Source organism: Micromys minutus, assembly GCF_963924665.1.
Source record: "Micromys minutus genome assembly, chromosome: 13".
Lineage (NCBI taxonomy): Eukaryota > Metazoa > Chordata > Mammalia > Rodentia > Muridae > Micromys > Micromys minutus.
The window spans coordinates 31,376,727-31,392,239 of NC_137982.1; the positions used below are offsets into that span (position 1 = coordinate 31,376,727).

General features: G+C 40.7%; 1 protein-coding gene across 3 annotated transcripts in view; it reads left to right on the plus strand.

Moving 5' to 3' along the window:
- Positions 1 to 15,513, plus strand: part of GPD2 (glycerol-3-phosphate dehydrogenase 2) — a gene marked incomplete at its 3' end in the record, with an annotated part of 127,255 nt that overhangs the window by 78,269 nt on the left and 33,473 nt on the right. The gene's annotated exons all lie outside the window — the stretch shown is intronic.

Here is a 15,513-nt window from a genome sequence, read left to right on the forward strand (position 1 = left end):
GTGTAAATTTCCTAAAACCCGGTTCATATCATCTGCTTGTTCTGAATGCCAATCTCCTTAGTCAGACTCAAGGTTCATGTTAATTATAGTCTTTTAAATAGATGGGCCGTACTTATATTAATACATAAAATTAATACTTCTTGAAACAAAATCTCATTTTCATATGGGTCAAATAATAGTGCATTTAAAACATTTTAGAGATGGAGCTCGTTAATTGTAACATGAGGTTAAGATTTTAAGCTTCAGGGGGCTGTCCTCCTTTGTTTTAGAGACCGTGAGAAGAATAGTCATGTATAGTCCGTGCTCAAAGAGCTACATTTGAGACGCAATGAAAACTTCCAGTTGTGTTCATCTCAAAACTATCCCATTAGAAATACAGTTCAGGACACATTTAGAAAGAAGGGGAGACAAATATTTGACATTAAAATTTGAAGATGTGTATAGGGGATAGAATTTTGTAATGATTGGTCATCAGAAACCGGTGAGGACTGATCACTTTTTTTAAACTTCATTGTATAATTTAACGTCTACCTACCTACCTGTTGGTGAGTTTGGTAGGTGTTCAGGTTTTGATCACTCTTAGTGTTAGCATTAGCAGCCTTCCTAGGCAATCCATTTGTTTGTCCATGAAAATGCTAAGCCGAGAGCAGGGACCAAAGACTCCACTTTGGAACCCTGCTGATGGTGGAGAGCAGCTGGCTTAGAGGAATGAAAAGCCTGGTGAGGGATACGCGTTTGGCCTTCTGAGAAAGAGCAATAAGAAACATTAGTTTGACTAATAAAAGACGCAAAAACCAAAAGTCAACACAAAACAGAACAAATCCTACACTGCAGTCTAATCACCTCTCTACCTGCAGCTGTAGAAGTGTGGCAGAAAGCTACCTTACTACAGAACAACGGGCCAATGAGACGGCTCCATTGGTAAAGGCTCTTGCCACCCGTGATAGCTGGGTTTGATCCCTGAAACTCCTATGATGGCAGAGGAGAGAAGTGATTCCACAAAGCTGTGCTCAGACTGGCATACGCAAACTGGCATGCATCCGCTACTGCACAATACTATGAGTAAAACTGTTAAAAAAAAAAAAGGTAAAGTCACACAACATATATTCTCGAGCTGGCAGGATCATTATTTCAGCCTATAATGCTTACTTGGATCATAGTTTACATTATTATAATTTACATTATTAAAATACTTGTTAGGTCATTCACATACCACTTGTAGGAGTTCAGCTTTTTTCACTAAACGTGATTGTACGCATACAGACATGCTAGTTATATGAAATATGTATGTCTGTTATGTAAAGCAAGATCAATATTCACTTAAACATTTGCTACTGTTTTTTTCTCATCATACCTTTGTAAAATTTGCATCCATTGTGGTCTTTAAATATAAAAAGAAAATAAGCAAATGTCTCCTCAATTATGTCAAAATTTAAAGTAGCAGAAGACATCCGTTTTTTTTTTAAAGTTAAGTATAAACATTATTAACAAGCATAATGAAATACATATACAATTTAGAGTAATATTTAAAGTAATATAAATACCTAGATGCAATTAAACACCCCACGCACTAAAGTCTAATTATTTTAATTTGCTGCATTTGCGTTTAATTTAACCTTGGCCCTGTCTGCTTCCTACCCCACCCAAATGTGAACAGAATTAATTTACCCAATACGTTTTAATTTAGACTTACCTTTCCCACTGTTGTTATTATGGTACTCAGTTCCTTGAACATGTAACCACACCCAGGATGTTGCTTTGGGTACCCCAGTGGTCATCTCTGAGTGGACCTTTCTCCTTCTCAGCTGTTCCTTTGCCTGCTTTGGGGAAGTTTCTTTCAATATGTGCACTTTCTGCTATAGACTTGAGACTACGTGCCCATATTAATTCTCTATGGCATGGTCACCATCAATTTTATCAACACTAAACCTAAATTTTCTGAGTCATGAAAGATGAGTTGTAAACTGATACAACTACTCTGGAAATCAGTCTGGAGATTCCTCAGAAAATTGGACATATTACTACCTGAGGACCCAGTTATTGCACTTCTGGGCATACACCCAAGAGAAGCTCCAACATACAACAAAGACACGTGTAACACAATGCTCATAGCAGCCCTATTTATAATAGCCAGAAGCTGGAAAGAACCCAGATGTCCTTCAGTAGATGAATAGATATAAAAATTGTGGTATATTTACACAATGGAGTACTACCCAGCTATCAGAAACAATGACTTTATGAAATTCTTAAGAAAATGAATGCATCTAGAGAATATCATCCTGAGTGAGGTAACCCAGTCACTAAAGAACAGACATAATATGCAGTCACTGATAATTGGATACTAACCCCAGAAAGCTCTGAACACCCTAGAAACAACTCAGACTATATGAAGTTCAAGAAAAGAAAGAAAAGAAAAGAAAAAACCATTATGCTTAATCTTTACACACCAAGAAAACTTTGACTATTTTCAGGTTACTTCTTGTTTTACATGTACTTTATGCTCATTGTAACTAGTAAGATCTTAATGCACACTATCAAACCTTTAAAAAAACCAAGCATTGACAAAAATAAATTCATATACTTTTATGCAAAAATGCTTAAAATCTGTACATTTATCTTTGTTTTTAAAAATAAAGTTGTTCAATTAAAAAAAAAAAAGAAAAAGAGAAAAAGAAAGATGGATTGGGCCTGTGATTCCAGCCGGCCCTACTCGAGATCATTCACTAGTGTAGGATTTTTCCTGAACAGTGCTTTCCACAAACTACAGGAGATCAGGTTGGAAATTCTGGGTGCAACCAACAGCAACAAAGACGTCTATTGATTAATGAAGACAAGGCTTGGGAAAGAAGCGACTGCTCTTGGCCTCTGTGGCTTGTGTTTGGTTAGGGCTCATCTAAGAATCACGGTCAGATCTTAGAACTAACTCATGTTCCATGAAGCTTCAGTGCTTCATCAGGAAGAGGATCAGAAAGGCCTCTGGACCCCGTTGCCCCACATTTTCAAACTGATACTTAACCTTCTGTAGGAGGCACATTTCCAAGGCTTAGAGGAAGCAATATGAGGGAGCGTGAAGCCAGGAGTGGGGCTCTCCTGCTCAGGAGGGTGGAACCCCTCTCACATTGCTTTCAGATTTCTTTCTGTCCAGAGTAGAATGGGCATCTTCTAGAAAACTCAGTGTCATCAAACTCCAAAGAATACTTTGTGTGACTGAGCTGTTCTCTGGGTTGTATGTTTAGTTCATCCGATAAAGAGAAGTCATGCAAAGCAGAGTGAGTTTTACTCCACAGTATTGCACTTGTCGAGTGAGCTCTAGAGAAATGTTTGAAGCAGCATTTGACTTTCACTCTCTGAGTGAATGACGAGTGCGTGCCTCGGTGTGTCACTTTTTGTCCATTAAGGAATCTGGCACCATCATCCGTGCCTCCTCCGTTGTCACTTTTACTACCCTAGGCCTTCAGAAGTGTATGAGAAGTCTAGAGGGGGAGGAGCTCAGTTGCATTCTACTACCACTAAACTGATAGGATTCCTGGGGAGGAGTTGACTGATATTGACTTGTGGTTGTGAGTCCAAGTTTTTCTTTCTCACATCTAGTTTGCATCTTATCATTGATACACCTATGGGAATTCCACTGTGAGTATCAATACTATCTTTTCTTTCTTTAAACATTTGTAAAAAACCTTGCAAAGGAAAAAAGAATCACACACCAATTAGAAAAAAAAAAAAAAAAAAAAAAAAGAAAAAAAAAAAACAACCAAAACCCCAAAAAACAAACAAAAAAAAAATTAAAAACCAGACTCAAAGTCTGTAAATGTCTCAAAGAATTTCTGTACAGTTACCAAAACCACTACCTGTACCTTCTAAGGATTTCTTTTAATTCTGGGCTCTGTTCTTTAATATTGGTTGTATTGTATTAGTTTGTAAATATTGAGGTGACTATACTACATTTTGAATAGTAACTTGAAATACTATTTTAGTTCCTTTTTTAAAACCTAGAAATGATAAATTCTTACTTTTAAAAAAAAATATATATGACTTACCAATTTTGTTTACTTTTAGTGGTGCTGGAATCAATTCAAGGCCTGGAGTATGCTAGGCGAGTAATCTAGAAACTGTGATATTCCTAGCCCTCAATTTCACTTATTTCTAATATATTTAGTTGTATTATTTCTATATTGCATCTCTATCAGCCGGACAGTATCATAGGTACTGAGCCAAATAGCAGAATGCTTTGTATTCTCTGAAGACTTCCTGACAAAGAGAAGCTGTAGAAAAGCAATGAGCCAAATACAGTTGCATCTAGATATGGCACCCTAGGTGAGGTAGGTCTAGAAAAGCTCCCTTACGTGTGCAATAATTCGTTCAGTTTAAGATAGTACAGTCAAGGTAGTTGGGGAGATGTAAAAGGAATCATGTTGGCCAGTGGTGTGAAGCTCAGGTTGCCTAGGAAGCAGCAGCCATGTGGAGCCTCAGAAGCTACACTGAGAGGTAGCACAGAGGGCCTGCATCATGGAGAAGTATATATTCCATTCGAATTGTGTTAGTCATGGGGTCCCGCGAGTAAAACATTGTTTGACAGAGATATAGAAAACCGGTTCGGGGGACGAGTGTCTTTGAAGAGATTCATGTTGCTCTGAAGGAGCCTTAGAGTAGAAAGAGAACTGAGGAGAATGGGGTGCACCCTTTGCTTCCCTTTCCTTCACAACCCACCCAGCGCTCTCCCACCCTGTGTCCAGTCCCTGAATTTTATGTTATTGGTAGTTGTCTTTGTGGTTTGTCTATTTTGTTAGTCTACTTTTCCTGGGCTCTTGTTAAGTCTACCGTGAGAGGATGTATGAATAAAGTAATGTCAGTTGTTTCTAAGTTCTGTTTTATGGATAATCTAGATCTTGAAAGTTTCAATAATATAGTCTTAGGGAAAAAAAAAAAAAACCCTGTGATTGCCCAACTGGGTTATGCCAGCATTTTGAAAAGAGTAGTAGTCTTTAGAACAGTATTAGTGATAGAAACCCCCTGGAGAAGGAAGAATGCCTGGTGCACGCTAATTTTGTACTTCTCCAGGTGGAAGAAGGAGAGGAATAGCCAAAGATATAGATAGAACAAAGGCATATCAGTTGCAACCTGGTCTCAGTTTGGGCTCAGCTCTCTTCACCAACATTGGTGGTTTATTTATTTATTTTTAACCTGTATCATATTAAGATCTAACTTTGACAAATTGCGTTTTGATTTATAGTCTGTGCTTTTGGCTTGTGCTTTAGTGGCATTAGCCAACTCTAGACACATACTGAATTCATTATGTACCTTATGTATGTAAGTAGTCATACTTCCTTTTAATGAACATACGGTCACGTCAAAGTGCTGTTGAGAGTGTGTTACAGAGGCATCTTTGTGCAGTGCTCCTCAGAAGTTTGGAGACGTGTGTTAAGTCGAAGAGTAATATGCTGCCTTTTCAGTTGCATTGTTAATGGTGTAATATATTATAATTTTACTTGCACTTTAAGGTGAATAGTCTATATCGCTTGCTTGAGTCTTGATTTTTAGGCTTAGGTTTTTAATTAGAATTCAACATTTTGACATAAATTTTATTTGTGACTGAATAAATTAAGAATTCATAAAGCAAATCGACTTTAAATCTGTAAACTGAGACATGTTGCTGAGAAAAAAAATAGATAAGGCACTCTTTTCATATTGGCTATAGGTGATAAGAAATTCATAGAATCTACTTAACACAGCCATTTGGGGTAGCACTAAGCCTTAGCGATGCCAACTAACAAGTCTCCTCCTCTTTATCTGAACATTTAGTTCATCTTTATAGGTATGTATGTATGTATCTGAGTGTATACCTGGTGTGTGTGTGTGTGTGTGTGTGTGTGTGTGTGTGTGTGTGTGTGTGTGTAGAAGTCAGAGTTCCATGGCCTTACAGGTAGTTGTGAGCCGCCTGATGTGGGTTCTGAGACCAAACTTGGATCCTCTGAAAGAGTAACCGGCTCTCTTGACTATGGAGTCATCTTTCTAGTTCCTAAACAAGGTTCTTGTCCTGAAAATATGGATAAAATTTGGAGACAGGGCTCTTCCGAGAGGTTGGTGACTCATCAGACAAGTGTAATGTCCTTCTGGGTTCTGAGCACCCTTCACAGATGTAGATTTTAGTGATAGCCCCATGTTCCAGCTGACACCGAAACTTGGCACCCTCATTAGTGTGTGGTTCTGAGCAGGACAGTAATGTTCAGTGGAATCAAATGCATGAAGGTCTTTTCTTCAGGAAGAGTGGGGTCTTTGTAAGACACACCAGAAAATCCTTTTAATTGGTGAGAAGCCAGATTTTAGGAGAAAGACTGGGCAGGATGTTCAGACTCTAGGCAAATGAGCTTAGACAGGATTCTTTTCTGCAGGAATATGGAAGGCATTGATGTTGAGCCCTAGTCCATAAGAATATGGTGGGCATCCAGATAGAGTTCTATTCCACTGGAACATGGAGGGTATCCAGGCATGTTCATCCATGGGAATGTGGAGGAAATCAAATGTTTGTTTATGGTGGACTATATCTGTAGGGACCACTAGACCTGCATGGTCTGAAGGTGGACAACAGTGTGTGGGCATATGCTAGCTTTGGGCAGGTAGGGTCTTCTTGTAAACACCAGGTGTGGTGAAGGTCGACTGTGGGGCTTCATGGGGTCCAGTCTGCAGTTGAAGGCTACCAAGAATGACAACAGGGCAAGGGTGCCTTGACTGTTCTAGAAACCGATGAGATGTTCTCACAGAAACCATTGTTCATAGAGAGAGGCCTTGAGAATTGCTGGGGACCTGTACAAGAAGCCCTACACATCGACACACAGAATTTGATTCTTTTTTCTTAGGCATGAAAGTGAAAACATTGAAAATGGCTGTATGTCCCAGCTTTGTACTTGAGAGTGAAACATAATGAATACATTTTCAGTTTGATGTGGAGTTAATATAATATCTAAATTTGTAACTTTTATTTTTTTAAAAATTGTAGTATTTAGAAGTGTAAGGTGTTAGTTTTGGAGTAATTTCTTTTTTAATACTTGAGTTTTATTATATGCACATGACTAGTTCATAGATAAAGGCAACATTTTTGACATCCACTGAAACCTTTTTTTCTTACTTTCTTGAAAGAGCTAGGTGGAATGGTTGTTATTTTTATTTTTATTTGTTTTTTGAGACAAGGTTCTGCTAGATAGTCTCCACTAGTCTCAAATTTTAGATCCTTCTAAATAAAACTGTTCATGCTACTGTTTTATTGTAATTTATGTAATAATTTATCTGAAGTGAATCAACAGCTTATTTATTGAATTATTTCATTTGTCACCTTGCATAATTATGGAGTGTAAATTCCAAGCTGTAGAATATTGGAAATGTTTTCCTTCAGTCCAGGGGAAATATCGATAACATATGTAGCTATTTCCCTTCTCCTGCTATCCCAGAGGGTTATTCTGTATTACATGTTTATATTATTTTCATCAACACGTTTATGTTAATACACGGCTATGGTGTGTGGCTCATTATTAGATACATACAGTTGCAGTATTGATACCCTTTCCTTGCTAACTATGTCGTACATAAACACCATGTCTTTTTGTCTGGAAGACAAGTCAGATATTCTGCTACTAGCAGGGGCTGAAATTAAGCTAAATTTTACAGTATTTTAACCTTGCCGTCTTTGCCTGAGTATGACTGTTGGTGACCAGGCTGTGGCAAACTGATTGGCATTGGAAGAACTCAGTCTTTGTAAATTGATTACTTTTACCAAATCAAACAAACAAGAAACAGAACCTAAGCACCTCCCTCCTTGTGGAGCACCATATCCCTTGCCAGAGATAGCAAGAGGGCTATCTCCTGAGGTAGCAGAGGGCACAGAGTTTTCTCCCATTCGTTCTCCTGAGAAACTGAACGTCACAAGAAGTCTTATGCTGTTTAAATAGAGAGTCCGGAGAACAAGCCTCTGATAATAATCAATATAAGGTCTGGATCCTTTCAGTAAAAATTCAGACAGAGGGCTGGAGGGTAGCTTGGCTTTTTTCCCTCCTTGATGTACACAAAGGCCAGCACCCATTAAACTGCTTCGTGGCAAACCTCTATAATTCTAGCATTTGGGAGGTGGAGGAGGAACGTTTTCCATTTGAACATTAGGTAAAATGAGAGATAAAATCAATTTGATAGAAGTCAATGTTTCCTCACCATGGTAGCTTTGTACTTATAAGTTTTATATGTTTTCTGAATGTAGCCATTTCAGAGGCTTCAATAGATGGTCAGAGAAGTTGTTGTTGGCAGTAACTTACAGATGAAGGAATAGAATAAGGAATGGTCTGAGCCAGGTGATGGGCATCTTCCTGACCAGGCGTGGCCTGTTTTCAGGCCTGCTCTCCCAGGCGGATGTCAGCCCCCTGGTAAACAGGTTTTCAGATAATATGGACACTTGGCGCTGGTCTGAATGATTTGATAACAGCTTGATAAAGGGTGGCATCTTTTGTGATTAGAGAGAAGAATCTGATAAGAAGCCATCTCTGGGACAAAACAGATAAATGTTCTCAGAAGGCTCCTTGCCATTTTGAATTCCCTGGCTGGTCCTCAGTGCGGGACTTCGTCCGTTTATTATGTAGGTCACACTCTGAGTCACTCCTGGGGCTGGCTGTTCCTGCATTCTGTTAAAATGTATTCAGACAAACAGGATGGGCTTGTGTAAGTGAAGGAGCTCATTTATGTTGGTCTGTCCTGTGATGAAAGGTGGCTTAGTTGCATAAAGGGATTTTTGGCTTGTTATGTAAGTAAGTTGTTCATTTTTTAGTTCGTTTATGTTAAATCTGAAGGTGAAAACTTAAACATATGAATAGAGCTGGTATATGACAGAAAAATCTTTTCGGCCTGCCCTGTGTCAGGTGTGATAAGAAGTTAAGGTACAGAATGTGGGACGTGCTCAGTTTATTGACATGCTGAAGAGAAAAATAATTTTGTGTCCTCCCCACTGCTGTCCACTTCTCCCCCTCCTCTTCATCTCCTTCCTTTTGGGTCTCTTGATATAGGGTGGCCTCTCCCTCCTTTTGAGCCTTTTGATATATGGTCTCTCTGTGTAGCCCTGGCTGTCTTAGAACTCTATGTAGACCAGGTTGGCCTTAAGTTTACAGAGGTCTACCTGTTCCTGACTCCTGAGGACAGAGATTCACGATGTGTGTGGCAACCACTAGCCCTTCTTTTTCTTGACTTTTGTCACTGGGTAGCCTAGACTGGCTTTGAATCTGTTTCCCTGTATCAGTGTCTGCAATTCTGGGATTGCAGCTTTCACCCACCATTCTAGGCATCGGGAAAGAGATCTTCTCCGGAATATTCTTGAGTGGCAACAGAAATGTTGGGGAAGGCAAAAGGCTTAGCTTGAAAATAATGAGCCAAAAATGATTCGAAGAACCCCATCCCAGAACCTGCGATTTCTTCACTGCTGCAAGTTAGCAGGTGTCCGCCCCAGCTGCCGGCCTCTCTGCCGGTGCTGTAGTCAGAGGGCAGGGCTGTTGCACTCTTACACTGCCTTATTTCTTTTAAATCTTTAGTTCTGGAAAGAGGAAGGCTTCTGGCTGGCGAGCAAGGAAGACTGGAGACTGACCTTTCTTCTCCCGTGGGAAGGGAGCTTCTTTGCAAGGCTAATGTATGAGACAAGGACCTAGGTAGGCACTAGGAAGCCAGCCAAGAAACCACAGCAAGTACCAGGCTACTGCCTGCTGTTAATAGCTGTTTGAGGGGCTGTAATTAATTCAGTTTTACCGTGTTTTGCTCAGGTTAGTACGGTTTATAGCCAGAGTTGGTTTCCTCTGTAAAAACCAGTAAAATTTCCTGGTTTTGGGTTTTGTTTTTAAGAGAAAATGAAGAGCCCTTGGATGAAGATTTGTTAAGTTTAGTAGCAAGAGACGGTGGTGTCAGCATGATTTTCCGAGGCCCAAATGCATTCTTGAGTCTTCCTATTTATTAAGGGGGAACCCCCCCACCAACAAGAACAAAAACAAAACAAAACAAAACAAAAAAAACAAAACAAACAAACAAAAAAAAAAACCTCACTGGTCAGTCCTAGTGAAAGGAAAGCAAACTCACAGGGAAGTGAAATTTGGGGACTTAGAAATGGGTTGTCACACATTTGAGGGAGGGGACATTTGCCAGACTGATGACCAGTGAACTATTATTTCCCGTCATGTGTGTCCCAGTGATTGGACTCAAGTTTTCAGGCTTGGCAGCAAACACCTTGACCTGCTGAACCATTCGGAATTGTCAAACATTCAGGTTTTTTTTTTTTTTTTAAACCATTTTGACAAAAATCCTGTTTTGAGACCACATCTCACTGACTCTTAAGTTGTATCTGAAAGAGCTATTAAACTCCTCTCTTCTCTCTCCATCATTTTCTCTCATCTGTGTGTCATATGTACATGTGTGTTCACACAAGTGTGTGTTCACACACAGGTGCTAGTGACTTGGGTGTCTTCCTCCATCTTTTCTCCAACCTATGAAATAAGGTCTCTCACTTGAATTCTGGTTGAGCTATTTAGTTCCACCCCCCCACCTACACACACACACACACACACACACACACACACACACACACACACACTGGTACTACGATCTGCCAGGACTACTAACTACTTACATAAGGCTGGGAATATGACCCTTATGGCTACATAGCAAGTACGTTATCCACCAAGTTATCTCCCCTGCCCCCTTTCCTCTCTTCTGATAAATTAGATGATAGGCTCTAAAGTTGTCTTGGATGTGTTTATAATTTGATAAGGTAAAAAAAATCAGGAATCCACAAGTGTTGCATGAGGAGCTTAGGACATGCCTTTTACTATAAATGGAGATTTTGGTGTGATTCCTAGAGAACTGTGTTTATACTCAGAAAGGAAGGAAATCCTTAATTGTGTTGGCACACTGAGGTGTCCTTTGTCCAGGGGCTTCAACCTGACTCTGGAGTGAAGGATTCCTGTCTCTGTACTGCCTTTCTCTCTGGTCTCATTTCTGCTTGTGTAGCTGAGAGAGGAGACCATCAGATGTGGTGAGTTCAGGGGTTGGTCTGTGGAGACCAGTCTTAATGCCAAACACATATTCTCTAGGAAAGAAACGTTGCAAATCTTCCCTAAACTCGAAGAGAAAAGAGCCGATATGTCTGGAGCGTTACTCTTGGTGGCATTTTAGAAAACGTCAGGGGAAAGGGACAGCCCGAGATCCAGGGCAGCTGGAACAGTCTGACCTTTTTGATTTCTGTTTCCACCAGTGATAAACAGCATAGAGGCAGTAGCCGTTTAGTCAATGTGCACAGAAGAAATGAATTTAAAAAATACTCAGCTCATCTCTTGAAGGTGACAATTCTGTGTTGTCTACAGAGTTGCTCAATGAAGGTAGATCTTCTCCATCAGAAGGAGGCCTTCTAAGGGGACATATCTATGAGTTTAGTGCATTTTGAAAACCAGGAAGAGCAAACCTGGGCTGTTAGGCCTCACATTTGTATGGCCTCCCATCCTCTAACCATCTCCTGTCTTTTGACTCTCCTGGCTTAAATTTTGTCACAGGGGTCTTTTCACTTTGGGTCATCTAAGAAGTAGTGAAGGAAGGAAGGAAGAAAAAAATTGAAAAAACGACTCTTGGCTTTTGCTAGAGGGGATGGATTGTTCTCCAGTAGGCAGGCACAGGGAGTGTTCATTGTAAACTAATGTATAGAACATTTTGTACGAAAATAGCTAATGAATACCCAAAGCATTCTGTTGTTTGCATTTTAAATGAAGTTTCATTTTTGTTACTCTAGTTAGACTCCTAAGTGTCTGAGAAGTAGAAAACTCACTCCTCATTAGATTCATTTAAAACTTTTTTTTCAAGAAAGGGAAAGTCCTGGGGGTATAGAAACTTTGTTTCAGTATGTCATGTTAAGGCATCTGACAATGTTTCCTTTACATGAGGCCAAAGACCACAGATCCACCCTGATTGCTAATTATTCAGATTGTAAATAGCTTGTTCCAGAACTTAGGGTGAGACAAAAGAAACATGAAGGAACAAAAGGCCTGGGATAATGAAAAAGATATCTGGTAGAGAAAGGCCAGGCAGAATTGTGATGCGGGTCACATCTCTTGCCTGCATCTAATTGTACCTTTGTATTAAATAATAAAAATGATTGCATGTTCAGTGCTAACAGGTGTCCCTTCTTGAGAACTGTGGTATGGATAAGTGACAGCAAATTACTCCAATTCATCAACTTAGAATATTACACCTTTGATTTTCTCTACTTTACATTAGAAGACTATATTCTATATTTGAAGACTTTTTTTTTTTTTTTCTGGAAAAATGTACATCAACCCAGGATGATTTTTTTTTATTTAATACCTGGTAACTTGCATAAAATATAGATGAATTTCTTATGGTCTCAGTAAAAGAAAAGTCATTTTGTAGGCACAACCTAACATATGTGACTCATACTGATGCTGGATCTGTATTTCCGGTACTTTGCACTTCTGTATAAGCTTTCACTGCAAGTTAGCAGTTAAGGACCTTCATGAGCAGTCTTCCTTTTAGAAGCAAGGCTTACTTATTTCACATGTTTTAAGGCTTGTCTGCATGTATGTGTATTATATGGGTGCAGTGTCTGGAGGCTGAAAGAGGGTGTAAGGTCCCATGGGACTGGAGTTACACATGGTCGTGAGCTTCCATATGGGTTCTGGGAATTGAACCCATGTCCTCTAAAAAGAGGAAGTGCTCTTAGCCACTGATCCATCTCTTTGGCCCTTTCTTAATTGCTTTAATTGCTTAAGGCTTAATTTCTCATGCATTGGCATTCGTTTGGGTGGCTCCTCTGTTCTTGTCTGGGGTAGGTTGGGTGACTCTGGCTGTAATGTGCATTTGCGTTGACATAGTGATAGGCAGCGGGTATGGTCTGGGCTGAGATGGCTGGAGCACAGCTTCCTTCCATCTTCCCCTGGGTCTTACTCACCCGAGAATGTCCTTTTGGCAGCATTGCCAGACAGGAGGAGGAGCACAGGTCCTTTGAAAAGCTCTACTTTTTAACATGATTACTAGTATCTCACTGACCAATTTCCCATTATGGAGTCCAGACTGAGAGCGAGAAGGGGACATTGAAGACTTAGGACAAAAGTCACGGCTACAGGAACAGGACAAGAGTGAGACCATGTCTGTAATAGATGACACAGTTGCGCAAATGAAATTTAGTTAAATCTAGTTAAAATATCTAGTCCAGTGGACAAGGGTAATTTCTGCTTTTGTTTGCTTGCTTGTTTTTCTGATTTCCTTGCTGAAGCACCTTTTGTGTGTGTGGTGGGGGAAAGGAAAGAGAGAAACTGGTTAATTATATTGCCTTGGCTGGCCTGGAACTCTGAATAGACCTTGTTAGCCTCAGAGAGATTCACCTGCCTCTGACTCCTATGTACAGGGATTAAAGGAACCCGACTCAATGCCTGGATTTTATTGTACATTCATACAAAGTAGGAGAAGCAATACTATCTGGGTAATTTCAGAAGTACCCAGATTCTCTGATACTGACACATATACTCTCTCTCTCTCTCTCTCTCTCTCTCTCTCTCTCTCTCTCTCTCTCTCTCTCTCTCTCTCTCACACACACACACACACACACACACACACACACACACACCATGAGCTGGGTAATTCAGAAGCACTCAGCCTTTATAAAGGACACTTTGCATACACTGCCTCATCCACATCCCTCCTGCCAGGTGAGTGGTACCCTCTGAAGTTGCAGCACAGAGATCTCCACGCCAGCATCCCTGCTGTGTGTCCTGTATCATGCCCACTCTCCATCACTCCCTCCATGCTTCCTGACCCAACCGGTCCCGACATCATGCGCGCTTTCCGTAAGTGGCTTTGGAAATGGTGTGCTGTCACAATTCTCTGACAAATGGTGCTCATTTCCACTTTTCCTTTTCACCTGTGCTCGCCACATGGACTTGAAGCAGAAGTTAAGAATCTCCACACTCTCACGCGCACACACACCGATTTTGCTCAGTTTTCTGTACTCTTTCCTCTCAGAAAGGGAAGTTTTAAATGTAATGGCTACATTAAATTAGCTTGACTTTTGTAGATTAGCCCAACTGGAAAGGGGAAGCTGCCGGAGAGGTCACCGTGACACCAGAACCTGAGACAATGCAGCGTTCCGGGAGGACTTTGTTGGAAATGGGGCTGAAGCTTTAGGAGAAGATGCTCTCTCCGGCAGGCATCCGATCCCTTTTGCTAATCAAAATGATTGTGTCAGACTCAGGTCAGGGCACAGGAGGATGGGAGGAAATTCTCTTAATTGCAAACTGGCTATTTGGTGATGGAATCATGACTGGTGATATTTTAATAAATTGTTCTTAAAAGGTAGCCTTTCTGTACTAGTAGGTATATGGAAGTTAGGCATGACTGTTTATGCACGGGTCTTTACATAGCCAAAGGTCATTTAAAGGGGAGGGGTCCTGTGCTGAAGGGCTGCAGGGGATCTTCACGGCTTCACAGACAGCTCCTTAAGTGCCTTTATACTCTCATATTTGGCTATTCTTCATATTCCTTTATACATTAGATGCCTTTTTCTCTCCCCACCTTCTGCCCCGCCCCCAAGCCTATTAGTCCTTTAACTTAGATGCCATACTTAGTTCTAAGAATAATATTTGGGAAAAGGCTTTGTGTAAAGCCTGTCTCATAGATGACACATCCTACAATGCACACATGTGTTTCTGTTACAAGACCTGTCACTCTGCTTGGTCAAGGCCAGTGGGAGTTAAGATAAAATCTCTACCCCAGCAACCATGTTCTTTTTGGTGGGTGCATCTCTGTGCTTGAACAGTCCTCCCTTCCTCTGTGGCTCTGTCCTGCCTTGTAAGCTTAGCCTGTGCACATATGTAAGATTTCAGGTGCAAAGGAGAACAGAGCAGAAGACAGATTTGTGCACTTGCTGTCTGGGCCCTTCCGTGTGTGCACTGTAGTGCTGATGAGTAAGGTGGAGATGCTTTGTGGTTCTGAGGAAACGGGGTTGGAACGGGCAGATCAGTTGGATGGGCATTTTCGGTCCCCTATCCTTTCTCCTGACTGGCGGCACTGTCAGAGCCCTTTTTATCTAGAAATAAAATTAGAAGACACATAGAGGTACTTTGAAAATGTCAGGAAACAGAGTGGGGGCCATTTAGATGAAAAAATGAAAATGTGTCACACCTCAAGAAGTGCTCCCTGCAGGCATCTGCGAGTCCCAGGGCAAAGGGTGAGGTGAAGTGAACAGAGGTGGAGTTTTGCTCTGAATGCAGAGAGGAAGGTGGAGAAGGAGATGCCTGGGCAGAGGGTTTCTGGAAGGAGACACGAATCTCTGGGTTAAATTCTTTGCTTTTCAGCTTTTGGGATTTATGAGGCACAGTGTGTGTTTCTCTACAGAGCAGGGACTACATGTGGAGAACTCCTTAGGTCGGTCTGTCTGTGTGTCTGCCTCTGTGTCTGACTGTCTGTCTGTCTATTTAGACAGTATCTATGTAGCCCTGG